At 46.9% G+C, this 16,919-nt stretch overlaps 1 protein-coding gene across 9 annotated transcripts in view; it reads left to right on the top strand.

The window, feature by feature from the left end:
* Nucleotides 1–999: 999 nt before the first annotated feature.
* Nucleotides 1,000–16,919, top strand: part of INPP4A (inositol polyphosphate-4-phosphatase type I A) — a 142,816-nt gene continuing 126,896 nt past the window's right edge. For all 9 annotated transcript variants that reach the window (XM_054547232.2, XM_063713520.1, XM_054547231.2 and 6 more), the window contains exon 1: nucleotides 1,000–1,239. The gene's annotated coding sequence lies outside the window, so the exon portion shown is untranslated. The remainder of the gene's footprint in view (nucleotides 1,240–16,919) is intronic.

Genomic DNA, 16,919 nt, shown 5'->3' on the forward strand with positions numbered 1-16,919 from the left:
TGACACTGCAGCCTCAAACTCCTCTGCTCAATCGATGCTCCTGCCTCAGGCTCCCCAAAAAACTCATTTTATATTTATTTTTATTCCAGACTATTGTCTGTATTTTGGTGACATGAGGAGGATCAGACATAATTCTAAGTGAGTCCAGAGAATTCTTAATTTCCATTCCTAACTGGTTAATCTCTTTTGTTTTTGAAGAAATTATATGTTTAAATGCTCTGCCTGAGAAGTATTCTGGTTTATTGAATTAAAATCGTTTTAAGAATTTTTTTTTCGGATAAAATGTGAAGACTCAAAGATAAGGATACATTCAGTCCAGTATTTGCCCTTGCTCAAGGAGAAATGCTGTTTTAAAGTCAAAGTGAAAATTTTCTTCCAAAACTTCCAATTATTCTTTTTGTCTATGGAAAAACAGAAACTTGGGGCAAAGTGTAAGGACTGATGCTGTTGCAAGTCTGTTAGTGCACACTTAACGCACACAGGCCAGAACAGGTCTGGAAGGACATACACTTAGAGGTTAGCAATTTTCTTTATTTTGCAAGTCTGTATTTTCAAAGAATTAAGATTTTAATTTTTTGCTTGTCTGGTTGGAATGTTCAGTTTCCTAAACATCTCCTGGGGAGTAAGTACGCCTGCACTTCAGGAAGTGCTCTTGTCCGGAGGGCAAAAGGTTGGGGGCGCACCGCCGGGTCGCGGCTCCTCCGGGAAACCTTCCCTTGGCGATCCGTCAGGGCCTCAGATTCCTCAGTGGATGACAGGGTGAAGATGCCATCGCTCAGTCAAGTCCAGAAGTTCAAGAACTCCTTGCAGGTGAAGCAGTCACAGGATAGGGTGGGATCCTGTGGGAACCTAGCAGTAGGATTTGGCGCGAGCAGCTCGGTCACCCGCCCTGCTGCCTCAGGGGGCGGACCCAGCTCGGGCTGGTAGTGGGGCGGGGGTCGCAGGGCGCAGGCCGGGCCTCAGCGCGCATGCGCGACAAGGGGGCGGGGCCAGGGCGGGGCTGCGCCCGGCGTCTAGAGCAGCGGCGGCGGCTGGCTGGGGCTGCGGCGCGCGTGGAGGGTTCGCTGCTGGTTCGGCGCCGGGTCGGGCTCCGCGGGCCGGGGCGGGAGGACCAGCACCTGAGGCCGGGCCCGTAGCCGGCGACTTCACAGCCAGGCGGCGGCGCTGCTGCTGCGGGGCTCCGGCGCGCAGCCCGGCGGGACAGCTGGGCGGCTGGCGCCGGGGGCTGGGGAGCGCCAGGTAGGTGGGCCGGGCCGGGCCGGGCAGGAGGCGACGCGGCCGCCGCGGGGGCCGGGGCTGGGGCCGGACAGCGGGCACGGGGTCGCGTCCAGGTCCCCGCTGGGCCGGATGGGGACGGCGCCCGCGGTTTTCATGGAAATTGCACTGCCTAGCGGTGCCAGTGGTCCACCTGCGGTGGCGTCTTTTGAGAACAATCCGAGCCCGGCCGACCCCGAGCCCCGTGAAAACGCGGCCGCCCTAGCAGGGAGCCGGGTGCCGAGCGGGCGCGGGGCCGCGGGACGCAGACGCGGCGCCTGCCCGGTGCGGCTCCAGGGCTGGGTCTACGGGCTCCTGAAGCTGGAGGCCTTGCCGTGTTTTGGGTGGAAACATAACCGGGTGAAAGTAAACATGCATCTCCGTGTGGGAAATCTGGTCTCCATCCTCGAAACTCTTCCATTTTCTGCCTGTCTTTAGACCCCGACAACATTTCTAGCATCTTTGCTTTCTATATTTTATTTCTCTCTGGCTTTGCTAGTCAATTAATTGAGGCCTGAGAAATGTGCAGGGATCTGTGTCTGTCTCTTGAAAAGCCAGCCAGGAATGGGTAGGCCCCAGAAGACAGACGTTTAAAATGTCAGAGGTAAATTTGTGTCTTTGTGGGCAAAGGAAGGGAATGTTGATGGTCTCGCTTCCCTTCCCCTGTCGCCTGCCCTCTGACATTACATAATGATGGGTTCTTCCTGCCCCGAGTTCATCCGTAATGACAGACCATGAAAATGTTCCTCTGGGTAAGAAAGACCTATATGTGGCAGAGCCCATCTTCTCTTTTGCTTTGCCACTGAATGTGTTTTGTGTTGGGAACCTGCCTAAGAGTGGAATTTGATTTGTCACCTGCCCCTCAGGGCATTTAAACCAAGGGAATGGGGGTGGGGTGGTGATTTGGGTGTTGCAGAGAAATTCTGACTGGTCCATCTGTTCACAGTGGGTTGTGTGGACCATGGGGAAGCCAGTGGGGTTGAGGACAGAGTGGGTTGACTTCGGTGTGAATCATGGTTCTGCCGCTTGCTAACTCTGGCTCTTATCTCTAAAAGGTGAGGGCAGAGCCTTTTTTGCTGAGTTTGTTTTGGAATCTAGCTGCTGTTGGCGTTGGCCAGTGCACGTAGAATTGCTTGCTATAGGTTGTCCTAGAATTGAGTCTAATTTTTCTTTGGTTGAAAAACACACTTTCTTTAACGGAAATTTTGTTTTTGGATCTAGGCTAGGGCGTTTGTTTTGGGGGTTCTTTGCTGAAGTGTCGACTGCTAATTTACTGTTTTCTTTGAAGAAAGATGAATGATGGGGCCCATGTAAGAAGGGCAGTGTGGTTGGTCTGTTGCAGGAGTGGTGCCAGCAGGCCTTGATGCTGTCTGTCCCAGGGGTGGCGTTGCATGTGAACGGGCCTCTCAGTGCCTCATTCCCTGTGATGTCTTGTAAACACGCCTGTGAAGCCAGAGCTACTTGGTAGAGTTTGGCTTGAAGATAAGCCTTAAAGAAATGGATGTGGACAAATTCAAAGAGAAAGAAACATTGTATTTCTACTGAGCTCCTTATAGAATTAGTCTGCTTACCTGGCCACCTTACTCATCATGTAGCTACTTTTTTTCATTTAGATTATTCTGTCTCAGGGTGTTTAATCTGCTTGGGTAAGTCTTGTTTCCCAACTAGATTCAGAACCAAGGGCACATATTATAGTGCATCCCTGTTTTCAAAACTGGATATTTTGTAGTATTGCTGTTAAACTGAATATTAGCGTTTTTTAAAAAAATCACTTTAAGGAAAGGATGAAATAAAATAATACACATGAGAGCTATTTGTAAACTGTAGAGCACTAGAAAAATGGGATATGTATGACAGAGAACTATCAGCCCTGCAAGTCCCTTTAACTAGCTGCCTGCCTAAGAGGGAGCGTTCTCAGCCAGCATCTCTTCAAATGCGCACAGGAATGGACCTGAAGGCGGTGTGGGACCGACTGACCCACTGATCCCCAGCCCAGGGCTTAACATCTCAAGAGTTCAGTGAGGCAGAGTGGAGGGGGAGGCTTTCCACCAAGACTGTTTCATCCTGTTTTCGTTTTTAAATGAAAAGCTCCTTTTTAGTTTAGTATTCCAGAAAAGTTGCCACAACATCATCAACTACTCATGGTGTCAGGAGGCTTTGACTTTCACTGAGAAAAAAATAGCACAAATCTGCAGCGAAAAAGGCTTGATTATGTTGGTGCTTCTGTAGAACTTGATTAATGAGCTGGTCTTGAGAGAGCCTTCGAAACGGCTTTTTTTTTTTCCAGTGTCCTAAAACAGAAGCTCTGTAAGGAAAACATATTTTGAGGAGACCAATATTAACGCCCATGCAGGCTTGCTTCATTTTGTCGCTATGTTTTTAAGGAAAATACCATCATGAAGCTAATCCCAGGGAATTTACCTATATTTCTATTCATATGCACGTGTTATTCTCTAATTTTTTTTTTTAGTATTTTGATGTAGTTTCAGACGTACCGAAAAGTTGCAAGAATAAGCCAAAGGTTTCTCAGATTCTCCAAATGTGGACATTCTGTTACACTGCTTTATCATTCTCTTGTATTCCTGTGTGTTACTACTTTTTTCTGAACTGTTTAATAGTAAGTTGCAGGCTTGAGGCCCTTTTACCTCTAAATACTTCACTGTGTATTTCCCAAAAAACAAGGACATTCATAACAGCAGTAATCCCAGCACTTTGGGAGGCCGAGGCGGGCGGATCACAAGATCAGGAGATCGAGACCATCCTGGCTAACACGGTGAAACCCCGTCTCTACTAAAAATACAAAAAATTAGCCGGGCTTAGTGGTGGGCGCCTGTAGTCCCAGCTGCTTGGGAGGCCGAGGCAGGAGAATGGCGTGAACCTGGGAGGCGGAGCTTGCAGTGAGCAGAGATCGCACCATTGCACTCCAGCCTGGGGGACAGAGTGAGACTCTGTCTCAAAAAAAAAAAAAAAAAAAAAAAAAATTATGGCCGGTCACAGTGGCTCATGCCTATAATCCCAGCAATTTGGGAGGCTGAGGTGGGAGGATCACTTGAGTCCAGGAGTTTGAGACCAGCCTGGCCAACATGATGAAATCCTGTCTGTACTAAAAATACAAAAATTAGCTGGGTATAGTGGCGTGTGCTTGTAGTCCCAGCTACTTGGGAGGCTAAGGCATGAGAATCTCTTGAACTCAGGAGGTGGAGGTTGCAGTGAGTCGAGATCACACCACTGCACTCTAGCCTGGGCAGCAGAGTGAGACTGTCTCAAAAAAAAAAAAAAAAAAAAAATCAGGAAATTAATGTTGATATAACACTATTTAGTGTACAGGTCATATTTAGATTTTGTCAGTTGCTTTGATAATGTCCTTTATAGCAAAAGAAAATCCTAGATCATCTGTTTTGCATTAGGTTTTTCTGTCTCTATAGTGTCCCTTAATCTGAAAGTTATCACGTCTTTCTTTTGTATTTCACGACATAGACATATTTGAAGACTACTGACTTTTTAAGATAATGCCCTCAATTGGGTTTCCTGTGGTTTCATGATTAGATTCAGGTTATGCACTTCTGGCGGGAGTAGCACAAGGTTGAAGCAGTTGTAGTCTTCTTTTCTCTCTTTTTTTTTTTTTTTTTTTTTTTTTAAGGAGACAAGGTCTCACTTCGTTGGAGTGCAGTGGTGCCATCGCAGCTCACTACAGCTTGGACCTCCTCCACTCAGTGATCCTTCTGCTTTAGCCTCCTGAGTAGCTGGACTATAGGTGTGTGCCATTGCACCTGGCCAATTTGTAAATATTTTATAGGGACAGGATCTCACACTGTGTTGCCCAGGCTGGTCTCAGACTCCTACTCTCGCCATCCTCCTGCGTTGGCCAACCACAGTGCCGAGTTTACAGGCATGAGCCACTGTGCCCGACTGATGCTGCAGCCTTCTTAATGTGTCCCATCAGGAGGCATATGCTGTGATTATCCCATTCTCTGGTCCTGTTAACTTTAATCACTTGAATTAAGGTGGTGTCTATCTCATGGAAAAGTTACCATTTTTCCCTTTGTAGTTAATCTGTGTCGTAAAGGAAGAGAATTTGAGACTATGTAAATATACTGTTACTTCTTGTACAATTAACTGACTAGTTTCAGAATCCATTGATGTTTCTTACCTGAGTCAATTATTATGATAGTAGGCAGATGATGATTTTTATAGTTCCTTCTATATTTATTAGTTGGAACTGTACTGAAAGGAAGAACCTTCCTTTCTCTGTTATTTACTTTTTGATTTACATCACTGGACTCATGAATTCTTGCTTTATTCAATAGATTATAGTCCATTACTCCCATTATGCATTTTGTTGCTCAAATTATCCTAGATTTGGCCAGTGGGAGTCCCTTCAGTCTGGCTTTTGTGTCCTTTTGACGAGTGCTCATCATTCTTTGAGGACTTTTCTTCCAGGCACAAAAACTTCAAGACTTCAGCTTATACTTTCCTTGTCCCAGCCCTGGAATCAGCCATTTCTCCAAAGAGTCCTGGTTTCCTTTAGTGGAGAATGGTATAAAAACCGAGATGTAGGCACTATGCATTCTTGTTGCTACTGAGGTGTCACCGATTCTAGACCTCAGGGGATAGATGCTGTCATTGTAAACATAAATGTAGTCACATTACACAAAATTTTCTGTGGCTTGCTTTTTAAATTTGTACTCCTTCCATTAGGCTGTGAAACTGTCTGTTTCCCTTTAACTTGGCCAACATTTAAGAGAATAAATCTTGTTAATTTTGCCAATCTAATGGGCAAGGAAGACATTATTGTTTTAATTACATTTCCCAAATTACCAAAAATATTGGATACCTTTTCTTGTTAATGTATATTTTAACTTCTAATGAATTACCTGTTTATATCCTTTGTTCATTTTTTCTTATTGGGCTGTTTTTTCTTATCTTACTAGATTGTGGAAGTTACGGTAACTTTGAATTTTATTCTTGGCAGCTTTAGAATGCTTTTTTAAGTGTGATGCTTTTTTTGTTTTTCTTTAAAGTCCTAAATGACAAGGAACCCAAGCTTTTCTGAGTACCCCCTGCATGCCAGGCCTCCCTGGACATCCTGTGGAAGGTTCTGTCCAAAGGTGAGCTGTGGTGTTGAGGAGTGGTTAGGGCACCCCCTGAGGGTAGTTAAAAGAGGCTCAACTGGGACTAAAACCCAGTTATATCACCTAACTTCCTTCACAGGATTGAAAAATGAAAGCTTTTCAATGAGGGATAAAAATTGATTACCTGGATTTGCCAGTATCAACAATTTCTATTTTCAGTATTTTAGTTTATAAATCAGGAATTTCTTTTACACGGTCCTTTTTGCTGAGCATACACATCTTTAGAAACCATTTATTTTATCCCTAGAACCATTGTGGACTCTGGCGCTGCACTTTCTGCGAGCATCCAGCTAGCTGTGTGACTTTGGGCAAGTGGCTTAATCTTTCTGTGCCTCAGTTATCTCATCCACAAAACTGGGCTGATGGTAGTAGCAGCCCCAGAGGCTTGTTGGGGGATTAAATGAATTAACATTTAATCCTGGTGCCTAGTAAGTGTGCAGAACGGAAGCGTTACAATGGATTCATATACAGAGTGTGGGTGGTTGGCGGAGCTTGGAATTAGATCAGCCTTTCCTCTTTGGATTTAATCTCTTAGTTGTTTCTTTCTTTTTTTTTGAGATGGAGTCTCACTCTGTCGCCTAGGCTAGAGTGCAGTGGCTCTAGCCTGCAACCTCGGCTCACTGCAACCTCCGCCCCCTGGGTACAAGCAGTACTCCTGCCTCACCCTCCCTAGTAGCTGAGATTACAGGCATATACCACCATGCTAATTTTGTATTTTTAGTAGAGACTAAAATACATGGGGTTTCACCATGTTGGCCAGTCTGTTCTTGAACTCCTCACCTCAGGTGATCCACCCACCTCTGCCCTGCAAAGTGCTGGGATTACAGGCATGAGCCGCTGCACCCGGCCTTAGCTGTCCCTTTCACCATAGCCCGTCTGGGATTGGAAAGCCAGGGTCCTGGGTGCAGTGTGCATGTCTCCTCTTTCTGGTCTTTGCACATACCTTCGTCATGCCCTATCAGGCTGTCAGGCCCATGCCTGCCAGCCAGCCCAGCTGGCCTCTGGTGTTTACCCACAGCCCTAACCTGGAGCATGGGTGAGACTGCTGGCCTTTTAATATGGAACTTGTTCAGTGAGGCTCACCTGGCGAGGGACTTAGGCACAGTAAGCAGATGTATATGGTGGGGGCAGTGGGGGGATCATGCGCTGGTGAGGTCTATTTACTGGAATAGGATCAGGAAGACAGGGATGTCCTCTGATGTCCAGGAGGAAGGGTGGGGACCTCTGAAAGAGGAAAGTGTTTACCCGCTGCCAGCTCTGGTCCTGGGATCCTCCTAGAGTGCTTTCCCTGAGACACCTGGTAGTTTTCCTGACCTCCGGTTGCTGCAGCGCCCCTCTTGTTGCACCTCACTAGGTGGTATTCTGATGTCTCCTGAAAACCCCCTGCCCCTTTCCTGCCCGTCCCATAGCCCTCACGCAGGTGGTGTCAGCTGCTGTTGTGGAAGCTGTCTATCATTAATTCACCCTAGCATATTGAACGCCCTTCTTTCCCTCTTTCATGTTGCTTGCATTTCTAAATGGTGTATTCTCAAACCAATTAATTTGAATTTTCAAGGATGACCTAAGTGTATAAACTCTGGAAATGTGAAGGAAGTATTTAGGCAGATGGTTGTTTCTGGGAAACAGGGCTCTACTAGGAAACAAGGATGCCCAGTTCAAGCTTCTCCCTGGATTATGGGGTGTGTCAGTTGGGATGCTTTTGGTTGCCAACAGTGACATTTATTATCTCAGAGAACTGGAGTCTCCATCAGCACGTCAGCAGTTTCATCAAGGACCTCGATTCCGCTCCTCTGTCCAGCCATCACTGCCAGTTTCATCCTAGGGGGTTAGTCTCTTCATGATTCTGAGATGGTCATTAGGGGCAGTGGGACTGAGTGCTTCCTTGTTCCTGTCCAGCAGGAGCAGGGAAGGAGACAAAGCAGCTGATTCCCCAGCCAGTGTCTATCAGTCCTTCCCTCTGGCCTGTGGAGCAAAGGGTCACATGGCCTTCCCTGGACCAGCAACATGAGGCTGTGAGAGTGCTGTGTGCTGGTTGGCTTAGGCTGGTGGTCCTCCAGGTGTGGTCCTCAGACCAGTAGCATCAGCATTACCTGAGAACTTGTTAGAACCGGAGATTAGTGGATCCCACCCCACCCACTGAATCAGAAACTCTGGGATGGGGCCCAGAAAGCTGTGCTTTAAGAAGACTTCCAGGTGATTCTGATGCAAGGTCACATTGGAGAACAGCTCTTTTAGTTTAATCAAGACTTCCCCTACTCCCCAGCTGGAGACAGGGCTGACTTTTCCTGAGGACCGGGGAGGAGGTTAGGTCCTAGAATAGCAAGAAGGAAGAGTGGGTGGTGGGTGGCCAGCCCACAGTGTGAACTAGCCAGTGTTTAAGGCCCTGGGGGCTGCTTTGCCCTCCTGAGTCCTTCCCCTGCCCCCCATTCGCCGGCTTGTCCACCCATATAAGTTTCTCAGCCCCCTTGCCTCAAGCTTCTCCAGCTCCTCCAAGCGTGGCCTGTACTCTCCCTGTACGACTCGGTGCTAAAGGAAGCAACCTCAGTAACACTCCAGCTCCAGGTCCGTCTCTGGCCTAGCAGGGATGGAGTCTACCTGGCTGGTGCCGAAGAGTCTCGAAGAGCTATTATGACTCACCTTCTGAAGCCATTCCTGAAGTGTGTTCATTTGTGTAGGGGCTGCCTACGCTGCTACTCCTTGCTCAGCTAGAAAAAAAGAGAGCAGTGCAGTTAGTAGGTGCTTGAGAAATATTTAGGGAATTGGCCTGGCGACAGCCCAAGTGACTACTTTCAGTGGTGGTTTTTACCTGTGTTATGTCCCCTTTTTTGCAAATACAACTCCAACTTGATGTTTGGGTGAAATAAATAGCCACCTCCACGGTGTAATTTGTGAGATCACAATGACCCACTTTTCCGAATTTTTCCTGAAACTAAAGAGTTGAGATATTTCTGGATTTTCAGCTTTAAAGATTCATCTTAATACATAAAAATAACGTTTAGGAGTAGTCTTGCACTGAGCTGTAACCACATTTGCACTAATTATTGAGGAAGGAAGGGCACCTGAGGAGGAAACATGCTAGAGAAGGGTCCACACAGCACGTTTCGAAATGCAGTGGTTCATGAAATCAATTTGAGGTTGTAACTGGCATTAAAAAGCTTTTTGAAATAGCAAATATCCAAGTAGATTTCCTATGGGAAGGATAAGCATTTTTTGGTAAAACATCTAGTTATTCACATGTAGTATTTGGAGTGTTGTTATGGTGTGACTGTTTCTTAGAGTGGGTTTTGGTAAAGAAGTGTCAAACCCTAGGGCTGAGTGCAGGGGGTCCTAACCTGTAGGAAGGTGGGGCCTACGCTGGATGTGTATACACTTGGGGTCTTTTCCTGGGCCTGGGACCTGTGACTTTTGTCAGAACCTGGTGGTCTGTGACTCGCCATAGATCAAGAACCAATGACCTAAAACCAGAAGAGACTTTCAGTGGTGAGGGCCAGTGGGAGTGGAGCTGGGGGCATGAGGAGCAGGCACAGAGTCCTGAGCCTGGTCCTGCTCTGGTGTATTGTTCGTGGTAGTAAGCCATCTGGGCCAAATGCTCCTGATGAGGAGTCCTCTGCACGGCCACACTGACAGACAGGAGAGACAGTGGCAGGCAGTGTGTTGATCACCTGAGGTCGGGAGTTCAAGACCATCCTGGCCATCATAGTGAAAACCCGTCTCTACTAAAAATACAAAAATTAGCTGGGTGTGGTGGTACACACCTGTAATCCCAGCTACTCGGGAGGCTGAGGCAGGGGAATCACTTGAACCCAGGAGGTGGAGGTTGCAGTGAGCCGAGATCGCATCACTGCACTCCAGCCTTGGTGACAGGGCAAAACTCCCTCTCAAAAAAAAAAAAAAGATTTAACTCTGGATGCCAGATGGGTCCTTTACCTAACAGGTGGATCAGCATATTTCTACCTAAGAGAGAGAGAGAGTCTCCTTGTTTGGGGCTGGCCCCAATGAAAGCATTGCTGCTTGTGACTCCCCGCTGGAATCCTTTGTGCCTTAACACTATCAGGACAGTTCCCAAGGCTGGCTTAGAGTCAGCTATGATCCCCATTATTTAATGCAGGTGCTAGTCTGGTTTGTATCACAAAGCTTATGTAGTAGTGGCTTTGGCATGTCTGTGTTTGTTTTTTGGAGGTAGGGGCAAGTTGGATTGTAGTGCTGGATGTGAACCCAAGTCAGCTTTCTCATCTGTAAAATGGGGAAGGTGCTAGGCTCACAGGAGGGTGGTGAGGATTGATAATATACATGGGAGAGGGCTGTGAACTGCAGTGCACTGGACCGGTGCAAAGATGAATGTTTCGACCCCCGCTCCACTTGACAGTCTTGGTAACTGTTTTCCCCACAGTACTCTTATTTTTCACATGTGCTCAAAAGGCTGGAGTACACCCTATTGTTGACCCCTGCTCAGGGTACCTTCCAGGGGAAATGTCACAGAAGAGGGAGGTGCTGAGAGGCAGGGACATCCAGCAAAGTTCAGAGGAGAAGGATGTGGGCAGGGGGTGGGAGGAGGAAGTGGAGGGCTTGCACTCCCTAAACTCTTAGTCAGCTGGTCACTGACCCAACTGAGCCTTTTACTGACACTGTTTTTTTAAAGAATGGAAGGACTAATGATTGTACGAGCTGAAATGTTGAGTATTTTCACATTTCTTATTCATTCTTTGTGCTCTGTGTATACAAATGTTAAATGATCACATTACATAATTGGGTGATAATCAAATGGCAATAAAATGATATGTTTGACAGAACCCAATATTTTGAAATAGGTCTAGGTGCCAAGAAATGTCAAGATAGGCTGAGTAAGGTGACTCAGGCCAGTGATCCCAGCACTTTGGGAGGCCAAGGCAGGAGGATCTCTTGAGCCCAGGAGTTAAGACTGGCCTGAGCAACAAAGCAAGACCTTGTCTCTACTAAAAATTAAAAAATTAGCCAGGTGTAGTAGTGCACACCTATATTCCCAGCTTCTTGGGAGGCTGAGGCGGGAGGATCACTTGAATCCAGGAGGTTGAGGCGGGAGGATCACTTGAATCCAGGAGGTTGAGGCTGCAGTGAGCTATGATCGCACCAGTGCACTCCAACCTGGGTGACAGAGTGAGACCCTGTCTCTACAAAAAAAGAAAAAAAAAAGATACCCTGAAATCTTCCAAATGTTGTTACTCCTATGGTTTGGAAGAGGGGAGTGAGTAAATGGATTGGCCTTAGGGACTACACCTTGCTGGTAGACTGTGCCCACCTCAGGTAGAAGGGAAGCACTAGCAGTCCCATTTGTGGTTTGTCCCCAACTTGCCAGTGACTTGGTGAAGTCATGCCTGAATCTCACCCTCCTCCTTTCTTGTTCATCTAGTGAAGGTGAGTTCCTTTGTTCCTCCCCCGTTGAATCCTCCCTGACAGTGGAATGGAGTGGTGATAGTGCCCAGGGGCTACATGGGTGAAGTGTGGTATGTTCCTGATTTAGTTGGCATTGAACTAAGACACACACACACATACAAGTGTCTATTTAGGGAAGTTGTTCTTTGGTCTGTTGCCTTGGAAATACTGCCTTTTTATTCTTTCACTTTCTCTCCCCTCTGCAGTGATTCAGCAGTAGCTTTCTAGAGAAGAAGAAACATAGTGTCAGAGACCCTGGAGTAGCAAGGATATGTCAGTGGAGAGGGAAGCTGCCTGTGTGTCACACAGACCACATTCTTCCTGGTCCAGCTAGAGCGTCCTGTGCTTTTCCTTGGCTTTTCCAGCCTCTCTCCATCACTCCTTCTGAGGCCCTTTGCAGACAGTCCCCCAGTACAACTACAGCATTTTTGTAAGTCCAGCCCTTGTCATTTTCCCATTGACTGATGGAGACCACTTGACTCCAGCATACTTTATGCACACTTATCTTCTGGTTCTGGTCTGGACTGTCTTTCTCTTTCTGGCAGCTTTCTTTCCTATTAGCCATTCCTGACTTGTTTCAGAAAGGATACATGGACTTGAAATTACCAGTTAAAGCAGAAAATGATTAAAAAGAAAAAAAGGGCTTCAAATGTCAAATGGATACAACTATGTAAGTTGTAGAAGGTGCTCTGAACACGTTACAGGGAGGTTGCCATTGCTAAAAGCTTTTACATTTTTTATTTATTTATTTTTAGAGACAGAGTCTTGCTGTGTTGCCCAGGCTGGAGTGCAGTGGTGTGATCATAGCTCACTGCAGCCTTGACCTCCTGGGCTCACGCATCCTCCTGCCTCAGCCTCCCAAGTAGCAATGACTACATGCGTGTGCCACCACACTTGGCTAATTTTTAATTTTAATTTTTTCTAGAGACTGGGTCTTGTGTTGCTCAGGCTGGTCTTGAACTCCGGGCGTCAAGCAGTCCTCCTGCCTCAGCCTCCCAAATTGCTGGGATTACAGGGCATGAGCCACTGTGCCCAGCTACCTTTATGTTTTTCATTCTCATCCCTTTCTTCTGGAAACACTGCAGAGACCATGAGAACAGGAGCTTGTCTTACTCGATAGTGCAAACAGTCTTACAAATAGTGTTCAACCATCGATTGCCCAAAACACATGTTTTGTGACTATTATTGTAGGTGCCTTTGAACTGTATGGTGTGTTAAATAACTCCATTGGAGGGAGGAAGATCTTTGTGTTTTGAGTTGATTATTTAATTATTCTTTAATTAGTCTAATGTGTTTACCAAGCTAGATATTAATATCTTTTGTCAAAGAGAGAAGAAAGCCATGGGTTGTGAAGTGGTGAGGGGCCACGTCACAAGTGGTGAGTGGGTGGGTTTTTGTTTGATTGGCTCAAAGGGAAAGGATGCCTCAGTGACAGCAGTGTCACTGGAAACAACTTTGTACCAACTTGCATGGTAAGGAGCATTCAGGTTTTAAAGTTAATCTCATTCGGTTTCTCCTGTGGGACAACATTGGCCTTTCTCATTGGGTGTTTGACTGTTGGGCCTTGTCCCTGGGTATGTCCCAGCCCAGACACTCAGGGCATTGGCCACCCTGCCTCAGCCCCCTCTGGAGCAAAGAGAGTTTTAAGCAGTAGTGGTTGTAACTCATTTCAAATAGGATTAGATCTAGCTGAGTGGGCTTAGTGGCATGCGCCTGGTGAGGCTGTAGTCTCAGCTACTTGGGAGACTGAGGCAGGAGGATTGCTTGAGCGCAGGAGTTTGAGACCAGCCTGGTCGGTATAGTGAGACCAGCCTGTCTCAAACAAACAAACAAAAACAAGATTACATGAGCTATGACTAAATTCCAGGGCAGTAACTGCTGTGTCATTCTTTGGAAACTGGGCATCCCAGGATTTGATCAGTGTTTCATATCATAGGTTGGCTGTTTTGTAAACTATTAGGATTGTACCAGTGTTTGTCATGGGAACTAGCAGCCTGTGGCATAGACTGTGAACCTAACTTAATTGACTAATGAATACAAACAGTTGCTATTTTTACCTCATAACCTAGATTTGTCTGCAAATTAAACATTTGAGACAATAAACAGGAGTTTGGTTTATTAAAGCTGTTTGAGCTTGCTACTCAGGCAGGCCTAGAAATAGGATTGGCTAGCTTTTTTCTGATTATATAAATGTTGACTATATTAGGGAGAAACTCTTATTTTTGCTTTATTTTTAGAGATGGGGTCTCGCTCTGTTGCCCAGGCTATAGTGTAGTAGACAGCCATAGCTCGCTGCAGCCTCAAACTCTAGGGCTCAAGCAGTTCTCCCACCTCAGCCTCCCAATTAGCAAGGACTACAGGCATATGCCACTGTGCCCAGCTAATTAAACACATTTTTTTTCTTTTTTTTTTTGTAGAAATGAGGTCTTGTTATGTTGCCCAGGCTGGTCTGGAACTCCTGGCCTCAAGTGATGCTCCTGCCTCAACCTCTGAAAGTGCTCGGATTGCAAGCATGAGCCATCACACCCTGCCTAACTTCACATTTAAAAAAGGCTTGAGCCTGGGCAAAATAGTGAAACTTCATCTTTACTAAAAATTAAAAAATTAGCTGGGCATGGTGGTGCACCCACATCTGTAGTCCCAGCTGCTCAGGAGGCTGAGGCAGGAGGATAGCTTCAGCCCAGGAGTTCAAAAGTTGCAGTGAGCTATGATTGTACCGCTGCACTCCAGTCTTGGTGACAGGGGCTTGCCTCTGCCTCGGAAAAAAAAAAAATAATCAAATTGCCCTTTCTCACCTTCTGTACCCTGGGAGTGGCTACGGATAGGCAACAAATGAACACAACACGTTTCCTGGTACCCAGGATGAATCATTGCTGCCTGTGATGCCTGAGCCTAGTGATTATCTTCCAGATTGTTTTGCTAGCCAGTTCTTTCTCCATAAAAACATTCAGATTTTTTTTCCTCTTTGAGAGTGGAATATTTTACTTAAGTGAGCTGACCACCGAACTTCATAGAAATGCCTGCCTGCCCCTTCATGGCTGTGCTGTTCTGTGTGTTTTCTGGGGCTTGCTTTCCCATTCTGCTGGTATCCTGGGTGAGACTCTGGCCCAATGAATGGGATGCTGCACATTTTTTTTCCGGGAGAAACAAAAGGTGTTGGGACCCCTGAGTATGCAGCATGTATGCAGAGAGTGAGGCATGGCCAGGGGGGAAGTGGCTCTGATTTCTACATTGCATCTCCAGGCCTTAAGAGGGTAGGCAGCATCAGTGGAGCATGGCAGGGAGAGAAGTACAGCGGAGGCGAAGTTCTCAAAGCCTTGACTGTGGAAGGTGGCTCTCAGCACACTCTTTGTGGCCCACTAACACCTGTCAGGATGGTAGCCACCACACGCCCAAAGGCACCCGAAGTGCTTGATTTTGACTGACTTTTACCACATTTGCCACCAGTGTGATTGGAGCATTCATGGGGCACAGAATATGACACCAGGTCAGGATTTCGTAGTGCTCAGGCAGAGCTTTGTCCTTCGGAAACGCCGCTCACTCGTGAGACAAGATGGATAGTTCAGGTCTGGACTGGCCCAGGGGTGGGAGTGACACTGAGTAGACCTCAGCCAGGGGCTTGCCCCTAAACCAGTGGTCCCTGCACCTGGGAAAATCAGCACTCTGATTGCCTCACCTGGTTTCCTGCCCACTCCTCCCTACCCTAGTTGAGTGGCCTAAGAGAGGGTAGAGTTCAGGGAGCTATTAGGAGGAAGGGGGTCACTGCTGAGTAGCCAAAAGGAAAAACAACATGAAAGTAAGAAAGTCTACCAGGACACCCTGGAGGGCTGGCGTGCAGAGTGCTGACGGGGACACCTGTGTCTGTGTTTGGGAGGGCCTCTTACCCTCTCCTCCTTGGTGTGCAACTGGTTAATAGTAATTCCTTGAGGGTCTGGAGAAGTTGCTCGAGTGTTAGATTCTACTTTACTCATGCTGCAGGGGCATTGTGTCCCACAGTGGCATTCACAGTGTGACGATTGCCAGAGTTCTCTATGGACACACCCTGCGAACATCATGGATCTGGGTTGTCATAAGACTTAAGCGTCCTTCAGGGTAGGGACAATAGCTCGGTTTTCTTTGTATGTCCAGAGTGCCCCACTGTGCCTGGCACAAAATAGGCATATAATCAATGTTTGTTGAGTGAATGAATGAACAAAGCTAGTCTGTCCTTGTCAAAAGTAGCAAGAAAAGCCTCAGCCTGTCTTGGGAAGACAGCCTGCTTCCCTGAGGTCAAGTTGAGGTTCATTCTAACTGAGGAGAAGGAGGGGAGACCAGAATCCACTGCACAGCTGCTGCCCCAGTAAGTTGTTGGGGAGAAACCAGAACTCTCAGTTTGTCCCACTGTGCTTGTCAAAGGCAGAAGCCTGTTCTCAGCAGTGACCTTTTTTATCCTTGGCACACAAGCCCTTTTGTCCAGGTGGCTGGAACCTAGGGCTGCTTCCGCTCTTCTGGGTGAGAAGGTGCCACACCTTTGGGTTTGGTCATCGTGTGTGTGTGTGTGTGTGTGTGTGTGTGTGTGTGTGTGTATGTTTAAAATTAAAAGAGTAAAAATTTTCCCCATATACATGTACATGTACATATATATGCAAGTGTGGTATTATAGGTGCAAGGATGCAGAGAAGCCTAGTAGGGTAGGGGCACCCAGGAAAGGTGGCCTCTTCCTCTTGTGGGTTTTGGGGAGCATCACAGGGCCTCAGGGAAGGGTGAGTTATGTGTCAAGGAAGGGCAGTGGCTCAAGCTGGGGGTCTTCAGAGATAAATGAGGAGGGACTGGGGCAATGCATCAGGAAGGAGGCTCTGGAGAGGCAGGGCCAGATCACCTGGGGGCTTGAGCCCCTTCAGGCCTTTTATAAAGTTTGAGAATTCATTCATCCCACACTGGAGGGTGTCAGACTTTTTTAAGACTCTTTCATTCTTTTTGTTTGTATCATTACTTTAAATGACAGAAGCAGTTCCATAGTCATTTTCATGGTTTGGGGAGACCCTTTCTTGGATCATAGTAATTCTTACAACAATGCCTGTGCTCTAACCACCAGTTTTGGGGGATTGTGGGCCACGACTTGGCTTCCTTGTCTCTGCTCCGTGT

Source organism: Pongo abelii, chromosome 12, assembly GCF_028885655.2.
Source record: "Pongo abelii isolate AG06213 chromosome 12, NHGRI_mPonAbe1-v2.0_pri, whole genome shotgun sequence".
NCBI classification, from domain to species: Eukaryota; Metazoa; Chordata; class Mammalia; order Primates; family Hominidae; genus Pongo; species Pongo abelii.